Source organism: Hipposideros armiger, unplaced genomic scaffold, assembly GCF_001890085.2.
Source record: "Hipposideros armiger isolate ML-2016 unplaced genomic scaffold, ASM189008v1 scaffold_143, whole genome shotgun sequence".
NCBI lineage: Eukaryota > Metazoa > Chordata > Mammalia > Chiroptera > Hipposideridae > Hipposideros > Hipposideros armiger.
Genome location: NW_017731493.1, coordinates 241,402 through 254,641, shown reverse-complemented (window position 1 = coordinate 254,641; position 13,240 = coordinate 241,402). Strand labels below are relative to the sequence as shown.

The 13,240-nt window shown below is 39.3% G+C and overlaps 1 long non-coding RNA gene across 1 annotated transcript; it reads left to right on the top strand.

Moving 5' to 3' along the window:
• The first annotated feature begins 7,312 nt into the window (after positions 1-7,312).
• On the top strand, positions 7,313-12,715 carry LOC109386969 (uncharacterized). The gene is made up of 3 exons (XR_002124878.1): positions 7,313-7,454; positions 9,287-9,518; positions 11,838-12,715. It is a non-coding gene; the product is annotated as an uncharacterized LOC109386969 (long non-coding RNA).
• The last annotated feature ends 525 nt before the right edge of the window (positions 12,716-13,240 follow it).

The window sequence follows — 13,240 nt, the reverse complement described above, 5'->3', positions numbered from 1 at the left end:
CACACACACACACACACACACACACACACACACACACACACCACTCACAGTATATATACTTTCTCTGGAGAATCCTGACAAATACATCCTGCTTTAGAACTGAGTTATGTGGAAGTAGCTCTACCCCTTCCGCCAATACTACAGCTCTGGTAAAACGGCCTCTTCGCCACTGTTCCGGTTCTGAATCAATCCATTGTCTTCTTTGTTCTTTGGCCATAAGAGTGGTACTATCTCCCTGCATTACTAGTCTCTGGTGTCTTACCATCTTTTATTTCTTAACAGTACCAACACCTCTGAAAGTAGTCCTTTCATTTGAAGCATTTGAGATGAATTTTGTTTCCAGCCACAACCCCAACCAATATGCTGTCATCGTCTAAAATCCCCTTCAATAAGTTCCTCTCAAAGTTTAAAGGGAAAAAAAATGTTTCTTGAAAGCCTACAAGCACCTGTATTTTTCATATAATTATTTTCTATACTGCCAGACTATTTTATTTTTAAGACTGACTATTTTATTTCTCTCATTTTTTCCAAACATTCTAATTCATTCATTTGTGCTCAAAAACTTGTCTCCCAGCTATTTTTACACAGACACAGACACACACACACATACATACACACACACACACACACACACACACACACACACACACACCCGCCCCCACTTCTTGTAGAATAATCTTTCTAAAAATGTCTGATGGTGTTGCCCCATGACTCAATTTTTAAATTTCTATCAATGAAAGTGTATGGCCTATATGGTAAGTTGAAACTTCTTGGTTAAGCATTAAAACCTTGCTACACTCATCACACTTTGACATTCCTAATTCTCAACAACCTTCTACCACCCCTGGTCCTTACATCCTACCTCTACCAAACTATTGTCTGCTCCTTTGACTTCCCTCTTTCCCTTCAAGCATCCTCTTCATATTAACAAAGATGATTTTTCCTGCCTGAAACTCCCTCCTGTTCTTCAGCAGCCTGACCCTTCAGTCCTTCAAGACTCAGCTCAGATGTCACCTCCTCAATGAAGGCATCTCCAATCCCTCTATAGTTCTCAATAACGGGTAACTATTATTACTTAGCTGTCTTGAGGACTTGGAGAGATTTCGTGAAGGAAGAGACTTATAAACTGGGGCTGGAAAAGAGTGAAGGGGCAAGGGACAGGGCGATGGAAAAGAAAGGTTCAAATGGCTTACATAAAAGCCCAAAGATGAGACAGCAGCCATAGCACATGTGTGAAGAACTGCAAATATGTCTATATTGATAAACAAAGGAAACGGATAAATAATGAGCCTTATAAAGAGGTTTGTTTTAATCCTAATAGCAATGGAGTGTACAACTTTACAGTCATTGGAGGAGAGAATAGAGACTGAAAGACCACTAGAAGACTGTCACAGAAACCCAGAAGCTCCTGACCTGAGGTAGGTCAGTGGCAGTGAAAAAGAAGGCACGTGCCATTTTCTATATTGTCCTTAAGTATAAAAATGATTCATTTGCCATGCAGATTTGTTAAGATTCAGAGTAAGAATTGAACACTCCTCAGATTCCTTTGATATATTTAAATATTATATGAAAATGCTCATTCCTTTAAAAATTAGTCAAGTATGTTTAATGGCATATATGTAATAAATCAATTACCATTACCCATGGCATTAAAAGTCAACTATTTCTTTGTTTTCCTTCAAAAGTCACCCCTGCAACAGCTTTTTCTCATTCCACTACTTTTTTTTTTTGACAGCTTTGATGGCCATTTGAGTATATTTGTCTTTATAGGTACATATGCAAGTCTTGAAGAAAACCTTTTGTCAGTGTATAAAATAGATTTTCATAAATACAGCAAACAATAAATATCGTTAAAATGTCAGTAACTAGGAATAAGGGTGAACTCTCCATTACTAGCTCTGCTGTTGTCATGCTAGGAGAATATAATTTGACCCACAGTGTAACTCAGAGTTAGAACTCTATTAAAATATTCTGCTTTTATACATGGAAAATATATTTACTACAAAAAAGAACTAAGAACTTAACACTTCTATTTCAAAATAATTCTAGCGAGGATATTACACCATAGGGTATTATACATACAGTTATGTGAACCGTAACACTCTACATACTGATGGCTGACATGGCATGCAGCCATGTATAAAGGCAACGTCACCCGAGACACTCACACACCGAGACCCAAATGAATCTCATTCAACCCATCGGTTTGAATTTGATGCACCAGATCCTCCCTGTGGGGATTATTACTATACCTGTAAATGTAAGGGCTTACGTTTTAAGGTCCCTGTTGCTTCCATTCCTAAATCCTTGCAACCTGATGGCCTGGCATGGATCTCCACATCACTTTTCAAGGATCTGTAAAAACCCACTCACAACAAGCATTCCGTGAGTCTAGTAACTTCAGGGGTCATGAGGAAAGTAACATTATCGATAGAACAGCCGTCTTCCATCTCCTGTTGCCTCTGCTTTGTTCCTATTCTCATCCCTTCATTCTGGCCTCCTCTAGTCCTTTGTACACAAACAACCTTATCTGTACATCATACACACATGATTCCTGAAACCCTGGTGTGTCCAACACCATATCTGCAAAAAGTTACCTCATCTATGAACTTATCTAGAGCTTTCCAAATAAGTTGTGTTCTCCATCTACTAAATAAATAGAAATTGCTCTATCTCATCATCTGTGTAATGAATATAAATGTGGAAGATAATGTTGTCTCATGGGGTCTGATATTTTACCCAGATCATAATCCACTTGGTATTTGCCATTTTCTGTCATTACTTATCATCACTATTCACTCATCTTCATGGATTTTAACACATTATACTGTATGAAGAAATGAATGACATTGAGAAGAAAAACTTTTCCTTTCTCTTCCAATGAAGGAAAGGGTGATGAGATGGAACACTTGTAAAAAACAAACTATATGCTAGGTGATATATGTTATCTGAGGTATTTTACAAATATTACCACATTCAATAGCTTTTCAGTTGAGCCTTCACAACAAATAAGTAAAGGAGATATTATAACCCCTCTTTGTTCAAATGAGAATCCTTAGGCTGAAAGAGACTGGGTAACTTTCTCAAGGTTACAACCACTATTAAGTAGGGTAGGTGAAGTCCACATTTATTCTGCTAAAATGCTGAAGTGCAGGTTGGACTAGAGGTATAAGTTTTCTTTAACATCTCTTTTTATATCGACAACACTACTCTTCAACCTGAATTCTTATCCCTGTATGTGCAACTGACCAAAAATTAAGCAAGGAGGATGTGCCTTAGTAAGAATTTAGGCTCATTACAGACCCACAGAAGAGAATTTCAGAAGCCTAAGGCTTGGGATATCACCTGCCATAGATAGTAACAGGAAATAGTTAAATTTTTACCTACTAAAGCAGTTATTCCTTGATTAATTTATCTTAACAACACACCATCACCTTATTTTAAAGTCAAGATGAAATTCGAAACTGAACTTGGTTCCTGTACTCTAACAAATCTGTGACCTTAACATATTTATCCAGACTTTTCCCACTCACAGTCATACCCCAGACAGAGGAAATGACTCATCTTTTATAAAAACTGGAAGTGTTAAAATTAACACTAAAACACTGCCTTAAATATGTTATAGGAAGTACATATTTGTATTTTTACAACTCTAATCCATTTTCAGGCTTTTCATTCTTGGGTACCTATGTCGACATTTCAGTAAAAGTAAGCCCTTACCTGAAAAATAAATCTGCCAGCAGCAGAAAGGAGCACCTATTCTTGAATTTAATTATACCAATAAGTTTATGAAATTTTAAAACTTATTTTTAAAAGAGCATCTATTACTATACCCCCAAATGTTAACAAATTTTCCCAAAATGTTGAAAATGAGAAACCATGAAATACTTCATTTGATTACAAATAATCGATGATGAATTGAAAATATGACTGTGCTAATTTTTTACTTAAAGATTTAGCTATTCTAAGACTCCATTTGATATCAAAAGGCAGACTGACCTCAACACAGGCATTTAGCAGGGAAAAGCCATCTTCAAGGAGATGGGACCAAGTACACAGCATATATTTTTTTTTTAAGATTTTTATTGGGTAATTGGGGGGATGGGAACAATGATGGGGAATTGGGGGAAGGGGAACAGACAAGTTGCTGTCGTTTTGTTTTCCAATCTCTAGTTGTGGAGGACGCTGCTTCACTGGCCCAAGTTGGCACCATCATTGCGCTCTTCCCTGGCGAGGCAGATCAGTCGCCGGCTTCTGGACGGCCGCTCACTGCGGCTGCTGGCCGCTCACGCTGGCTGCTGGCTACATACGGTAGCCCATGGCAACCCACTGCCACAGGGGCTGCAGCCTACGCCGTCGCCAGCGACTCACGGCAGCCCAGCTCCAGGTTGAACTGTTGTTCAGCATCTTAGCTGTAGAGGGCAGTGTAACTGGCCCTCATATGTGGGATCCGAACCGGGGCCCTCTGGCATCCCAAGCGAGTTCTTAACCATCGCGCCACTCGGCCGGCCCCACAGCATATATTTTTTGATATGATAGAGCACAGCATCTCAGAAGACAGAATAGCTTCAGATGCATGCCTTAAAAAGAAACTCAAAAGGAAAAAAAAAATCTAATTCAAAAGGCAGAAACAAAGGTTTGAGGTCTTGCCCAAAAATAGAGATTTTGTTTTAAACTACACCAGAAAAGGAAAATGGTTGGCTGATATCCAAAGATGAAGAAAGCTTTGGCACTCCTGATCTTGGATACCTTAAGGCATGATATAGTAAAAGCCATATATGGCAAATCCCCAAAATGCCTGTGCAAGAGGGAGGAATCACCCTGTGAGAGAGAGGGTACATTTGCCAGACAATCTTCTACTGGAGGGGTGCTGGTGCCAGGATCTGAGACACGAGGGTCCAAAACTTGAATGGATATAGTTTTCCAGAAGTGCCTGGAGTGACAGCAGTGAAATAAAGACCTAAGAAACTCCTGAAGTTTAAGGCCAAGGCCAAAGTACACGAGGAAACAAAGACATAACCTAGAGTCAACGCCTGGCAGAACAAAAAGTAACCTGAGCACATGGTAGGTGAAGCAAAGCAGTGAGACACCAGGTTTTGCAAACAGGGTTGTTTTTAGGGCTTGCTTTTTTTGGCTGTATAGTAGAGATGGTGAAGGTGTGTTGGGTCTGACCTTAAAGTAGTGTGATCTTAGAAGACAAGAGGTCTAAATAAACTCTGTAGGACACCCGGTAACAGTAGACATTTCCTACCCTTGGCTTTTATTTTCCTTTTCTTTGCTCTGGTTATTTTCCTGTAACTCCTAGCTCATTTAATGACACGACCACTCCCCTCTCTGAGGAACCCCAAAGCCAGGGGGTCATCTTGACTCTTCTTTCTGCTACTGTACTTAACATCTGTCTTTAAATAGACTCAGCATTTTTAAAACTTAAATGTGTTTAAAAGGTAATCATGTTATTAATTAAAATGGGAAAACACTATCAGTTACTATAAAAGAAATATTTTTAAAAATTCAATGAAAATAAAAAATATCATTACATTTTAGCAGACATCCACTCCCACTGTTAAAAAGGTTGATTAGCAAACACCATTTAAGACGCAGATTGGTATCGACCTAAGATTAATTTTTTTTCTCCTTAAATTAACTAGAGGGATTAAAAGATAATTGCGAAACTTATTTTTCCTTGTATGACTTCAATATGATTTAAAGCTGCATCCTTGTACCATCAAAACGTTACCTGTACATGAGTCCCACACGTTGGGAAGCACTAGACTAAGGGACAAAATCCAATCTCCATAGCCTGCTATGATTCTACTCCTGAGTCCCTCTCACTTCCTGCCACCCCACAAGTTGCATGCCCTGACTATACTTGGCCCCAACAATTTCCCTATTGTGTCTGCTAGGAAAATTTTTAAGCCTTCCTCAAGAGGTTTCAGGTGTGGAGTCTTGAGGGACCTTCCAGGTCCACTTCTTAGCACTGACGAAGATTCCTCTTTGACCACACTCTAGTCAGCTCCCTTTGACTACTCTTCTTGACCAGGCTTCAACCTCGGCCTCTGAAGGCTTCAGTGAACTTTCCCACAGTTTCTAACAGCTCGTGGCTGCATCCCTAGGATGACCCTACCCCCCTTAAAGTACCAGCCTGAGAAAACTCAAGGCTGCTCAAAGAATTCATTGTTTATTCCAGCCAACACCTGAAGATAAGACCCTTGTCTCCGAGTCTCCTTGGGAGGGCAGGAGCCTAACTGATAAGCATCAGATAGCAAACCCAGATGGATTTCACATGGACCAAATCCCCTCTTCCTGCTTTTTGTATTTTTTATTATTATTATTTCCTTGGAAAAATGTATTAAACCCTCACTGGCTCCCTTCCCTACTCTCTCATTCTCCCTTTAAAATACCCAGTCACCTTTGTACTAATCAAAGTTGAGTTCAGTTCACACTGGACTCTCTTCCCTATTGCAATAGTTACTACTGATTAAAATCTACCTTCACCATTTCAACTAGTGTCTGCCTTTATCTTCGACAGCACTTCCTACGTGCTCCTAACTTACCGCACTGTAATTACTGAACTATCCCTCTTATTTGCTAAGCTGTGTTCATTTTTGTACTCAAAGAGCTCAGATCAGTACCTGTACAGTGCCTGTAACAAACTTGTTTTACTCACAGGTAAGTAAAGTGAAGGGATTAAACAGCATTTTGTCAGATACATTTTTGCACTGTATGTGTACTAGGTATGAAATAACTAAACTATGTTTTTTCACATAGCTAGATACCTATCCACCACTGAGGAGGGAAATAACTATAAACAGAAAGGGGAACTAAGTTATCTGGCTACTGTGAACAGGGCCACATGGCGAAGATCTGGCATGCTGCTTTAGCTTTTATTTCAGCTTGCAAATCATAAAAGGCACAACACACGTCGCATTCACTTTTACAGCTTAAAATATTTTTAAATCTTTATCAGCTTATTTTCTTTCTTTCTTAACTTTGTCAGCATTATTTTTTTTTTAATTCCAGTGTTTTCTTTAACCTCATGTCTTCCTCTTTTGGATGTCCACTTCCTTTTAAAATAACAATTGTCTACTTCTTTTCATGTCTTTTGTTTTATATTAGTAAGAACATTTCTATACCTATAGCATGGGGAATTTACATGTAAGTTATGGGAGATGCTGGGTTTTTACCTCAAAATTGGTTTTGTTTTATTGGCTTCTAACTTACAGGTGAAAAATGCTACTTTATGTAGAGGCCTGTTTTACTCCATAAAATTAAATGAACCGTAACCCCCAAGTGCAATGCGACATGCACAGCATGCCCACGTTATTTCAGAAAGCTGACGAGTCACGGGTACATTGCTCTCAGACTTCATGAACCACAGTACGGCTCAAACTGTTTTCCCACAGCAGCTTTGACCTTCTGTCAAACAGCCACTTCAGGACTCGGAAAAGCACAAGGTAAGGAGATGGCATCCAGATACATGTCTTTACAATGCTGACTTTTTTACTGAAGTTTATTCTATTCCTTTTATTGAAGGGGTTGGTATCACATCATACATTTTTCTTTACTTTAAAGATAATACAAAAATTATTAGGCTAGCACCCTGCTGAAAACGTCAAAACTGAAGGTGGGCCTGTGTGAGCATCCTTGTTTTGCCCATGAACTGCAAATGCTTCTTTCTTTATACAATTGTACTAACATGAGACAATAAGTGCAGATTTCTTACTGTGGGTTGGATCTTTGGCACATTGAGTCTCTTGTTTGTTTTCAGTCGCTACCCGTTTCAGCATCACCCAGTTGCCTGAAACCTTACTGCTTCAGTCTCTGCCCCACCCCCTCTCTGAGTCAATCCTAATGCAACCAGGCAATATCCAGTCATGAAATGGAGCCTGGAATTCGCCACATGTTCCGGGCCCCAGAATCCAGAGTGCCTATGGAGTGTCCCATGCATTCATGCACCCAGCAAACTGCAGCCACGCTCCCACCCAACAATTCTGTTGCCTAGTCCTCCTGGTTGGATGCCTGTTACTCCCAAGGCTGGAGCTGGTGTCCTGAGCTAAACCACTGCTGGTTTCACGGCCAGATCACGGCCAGATTCAAATCTGGCCTGGCACCTCACACCCTGTACCTAGACACTGGCTGGAGCTCTGCTTCCAACTGAATTAGTTCTTTCCTCCCCTTAACTGGACCTAAAACACTAGCGCTGCCAGGAGTTCCTGTTGCCATACCCCCTCTCACCAGATTCCAGCCCCTTATAAATCACTCAGAAGCCCAGGAGCCCAGTCCCCATTCCCTCAGAAATTGTGACTGGAACTGCTGGTCACTCATCCACCTTGGTGCCAGCCCCCTTTTTTCTGCTTACTTCCCTTCCTTGACCTGAAGCCCAGCACACCTCACAGTAGGTGTGGTGTGGGATGGGACAATATCAGAAGCACTCATCACATAAAAAAATCCCGAAGCCATCTCTTTCCATTCAATGCAAACAATCACCACAATTAATCTGGATAGTGGTTTCTATTTTTTAATGAAAAATAAACCTTTACGCTTTTCCTAATGAGAAAAGAGTATAGTTTCCTTTTGTTCTATTGTTCCAAAATTTGATAAGCCATAGGATCAAGTTGCTCTTTTTTGAGACGTCATAATAAGTTCAGTGTTAGAAAGCCCAGCCAGTACTTGCATTAAGTAGTTAACTTTGTGTTGTGAGCTTGACTCTTCCTATAAAGTTTTCTGTATATCTATATTTTGTGCTACTCAGTTTCTATGGCAACATGTTGGTTCCCATGGAGAAACAAAAATGAACACCTAAACAGAGTTGAACTTGAAGATATAAAACTTCACTCCGTGGATAGTTGGCTCAGAGGCAATTAAAAAGCAAAACAACAAGACAGAAAAACAGAAAATACATCCATATTTCAAGTCCCAGCTCAAAGCTAAAAAAACTACTTCTGATTTCTTTTGATCTGGTATTTTAGTATCCTTTAATAACAACTTTAAACAGACTGTTCCTTCACCAAAAACAGTTTTTAAAACTCACTACCTAGGTAGAGGGCCTTTTTAATGGTGATTTGATGGTTTGTTTTATTTTAGCAATTTGGTTCTCATCGTGGCAATTTGTATTTACATGTTTCAAGAATTACTGGCATTTTCATAAAACTGCCTCCATTTAAGTCAACTTGGTTTGAAAAAGAAAACCTATACACTACAGTAATGAGACTGAGAACAAATGAGCATAGGATTATTTTTTAATAAAAACAGATTCTTTTTCTTCCTTTCTTTCTTTGATGTCCAGAATTTTCCAAGCCTACCAATTGCCAATTTACACCATTTGAATAGAGCTCGCACACGCAGATGGATGGCCTTTGGGCTGCTTTGGATGAACATAAAGGGAAGTTGGTAGCCTTAGCGAAAGCTCACACCACAACGCCAAATCCCTAATACTGTTACAGCAGGACTTGGAACGATGCCAGTAAAATAATTCACACCCATGTGCAAGCTGCACTCAAGGGGCACAGTCTTCACTTGTAAGTAAACAAAACAAAATTGCTGGGCTCCAGGGCTCCTTGCTCTGCCACCTCCCTCCTGCTCACCTGCTTTTCCCCTCTTGTCATCTAGACACTGCCCCCCCCCCGTGTACCCCACTTGTCTGTCCGCTGTCCTGCAGCCTTCTTTGTGCTTTTTTTGCCCTGAAGCCTTGACTGCCTTTCCCCCAACCTGTCCTGCTGTTCCTCCTCTGCACTTCCCTCACTTTTTTTCTGGCTTCACTCTTGTATAAACTCTCTTCCTCCCTCAATCTTGAGCTTTTCTTGTATTATCCTATTTTCAGCATCCTTCCCTGCCTTTAGTTCATTTTCATTCTTGCCACCTTTCCCCCTCTTTGCACCCCTTCTTCTCCTGGAAATTTGTGCATTTTGCTCTCTTTTAAAAAAATTCTTATGTATTGTTTCTGGATGAATTCTTTTCTCTGTCCTTCCATGTACGATATGATTTTTCCTGATAGTTTGAATCCCAGTCCCACTGACTTTGTGCAAAAGACTATAATTGGAGCAATTTAAAGTATTTCTTTAATATAGTAAATGTGAACAAAAAAATCAGCCTTAGAAAACAGAATCTTAAATTGTGGGCTGCCTTTTTAACAATCAGTCTCCCTGTCCTCTATAGGTTCGCAGTGAAGAGAATCCATGAAATTTGTCCTCTTCTGTATTTTTCTACATCAGGCATTATTCACCCTAATCAAGTAGTGAAGAGCAGGATTCTGAAGCAGCAAGCCCAACATGCTGCGCTGTTGCCACTCAAGATAAAATAACTTTGGTGCATTATGCCGTCGAGTGACAAGCAGCAGGATAAAGACGTGGCCAGGATTTACTGTAGTTTTTGAAGTAATAATTACAAGAAAACAGGGCACAAATGTTTTACTCCTACATTTTTTTTTTGGTATGGTGTTTGTGGTGGGGGCACTTCTATCATTTTATATTGTTTATTCCATATAGCAGGTAGAATAATAAAAATTTCCTGAATACAGAGCTTTTTTCCTGGTCCGCTATCATCACATGGGTATACACCTGAAGCTGTTTTCTTTTTATTTTTCGCTTTTTATTTTTTTCTTTTAGTTTTGGGAATTGGATGCTAATCATTCTTTTATAGACTTTCACCTGATTTCCTAAAGCATGCAATAGTGGATTGCATGTAAAGATAAATACGTAGTCCATTCAGGTTTAAATGCGTTGCTTTGAGCTATGAGATATAGATCCTAATACCTGATTCATTCATGGCCATATAGTTGTGTAAATTATATGAGAGAGCTATAGATAACTAAATCTATTAGCATAGGGCAGATTCTTTATTTACACTTTGGCATACTTGAAGTTAAACTTTTATGTAGATTATATTTATTAAGCACCTAAAAGTCACATTTATCCAATGATAAATTTTCAGTCTTTTAAATCCATGAGAAAATATTGATGTCCCATAACAGCTACTGGTTTTATAGCACTCACGGCCTTGGTCACTCATTTTTACCCACCTTCCTGTTTTCCTCAGTTTATTGCTTTTGCATTTAAAGTTTTTATTATGCTTGAAGACCCAAGTTCTGAAAAAAGACCATGACTTGGAAACTAAACCACTAAGATTTTTAGTACAGAGGAACTTTCCATATCTTCTTTTCTTTACTTTTGATCTAATTTTAGAGCCAAAACATACAGTCATGCGAGACACGCACTGCACGATGCTAGGTGGCCCTTCTTGATCTGTGTGTGGAGCCCTGTATAGAGTTGGATTCATTTTGCAATTTTCACTGAAACTAGGTCATGATCTTTTTCATCCAATGGACAAAATTTTTTACTTTGATAATGTTGAATTATGTTTGGTTTTATTCTCTAAAAATTAACATTTTAGGGTTAAGAGGAGACTTAGAGATCATCTGGTTCTCTTCTTTCATGTTACAGAGAAGGAAGATGCTTCCAGAGAAGCGATGTACAGACACATACCTCGTTTTATTGCCCTTTGCTTTATAGTGTTTCACAGATATTGTTGTTGTTTTTTATAAATTGAAGGTTCCTGGCAAACTTGTGTGGAACAAGTTTATGGACGCCATGTTTCCAACAGCATTTGCTCATTTCACGTCTCTGTGTCACATTTTGGTAATTCTCACAATATTTCAGACTTTTCATTATTATTATGCTTGTTATGGTGATCTGTGATCAGTGTCCTTTGCTGCTACTATTGTAATTGTTCTGGGGCTCCACGAACCACACCATATGACATTGAACTTAACCCATAAATGGTGCATGTGTTCTGACTGCTCCACTAACCGGCCATTCCCCCATCTCTCCCATTCTCTTCAGGCCTCCCTGTTCCTTGAGACACAACCGTATTGAAATTAGGCCAATTAATGGTTTAGTGGTCTGTATAGAAGATCAAATCAAGCACAACATTCCCTTAAGCCAAAGTCTAATCCAGAGCAAGGCCCTATCTTCTCTTTAATTCTATGAAGACTAAGAGAGGTGAGGAAGCTGCAAAAAAAAAGTTTGAAACTAGCAGAGGTTGGCTGATGAGATTTACGGAAAGAAGCCATCTCCATAACATAAGAGTACAAGGTAAAGCAGTAAGTGCCGATGTAGACGCTACAGCAAGTCATCCAGAAGACCAAGCTAAGATAACTAAGGAAGGTGGCTGCACTAAACAACCAATTTTCAATGTAGACAAAACAGCCTTACACTGGAAGAAGATGCCATCTAGGATTTTCATAGCTAGAAAGGAGAATTCAATGCCTGGCTTGAGTGCTTCAATGGACAAGTTGACTCTCTTGTCAAGGGCTAATATAGCTGGTGACTTTAAGTTGAAGCCAATTCTCAGTTACCATTCCAAAAATCCTAGGGCCCTTAAATTATGCTGAATCTCTTCTTCCTGTGCTCTATAAATGGAACAAAATAGCCTGGATGATAGCACATCAGTTTACAACATGGTTTACTGAATATTTTAAGCCCACAGTTGAGACCTACAGCTCAGGGAAAAAAAAAACATTCCTTTCAAAACATTACAGCTCATTGACAACCTGGTCATCCAAGAGCTCTGATAAAGATGTACAATGAGATTAATGTTATTTTCATTCCTGCTAACATTCTGCAGCTCATGGATCAAGGAGTTATTTCAACTTTCAAGTCTTATTATTCAGGAAATATATTTCATAAGGCTACAGCTGCCATAGGTAGTGATTCCTCTGATGGGCAAAGTAGATCGAAAATGTTTTGAAAAAGAGTCACCATTCTAGATGCCATTAAGAACATTCATGATTCTTGGGAGAAGGTCAAAATATCAATAGTCACAGGAGTTTGGAAGAAGTTGATTCCAACCCTCATGGATGACTTTTGAGGGGTTCAGGAGTTCAGTGGAGGAACTAACTGTAAAAGTGGTGGAAAAAAGCAAGAGAACTAGAATTCGAAGTGGAGTCTGTAGATAAGGCTGATTTGCTGCAATCTCATGATGAACTTTAAAAGGTGAGGAGTTGCTTCTTATGGATGAGCAAAGAAAGTGGTTCCTTGAGATGGAATCTACTCCTGGTGTGGCTGCTGTGAAGATTGTTGAAATGACAACAACGGATGTAGAATATTACGTATGCTTAGTTGATAAGGCAGCAGTGGAGTTTGAGAGGACTGAGTCCAATTTTGATAAAAATTCTGTGAGGAAAATGCTATCCAACAGCATCGCACTCCACATTGAAATCGTTCATGAAGGAAAGAGTCAATCG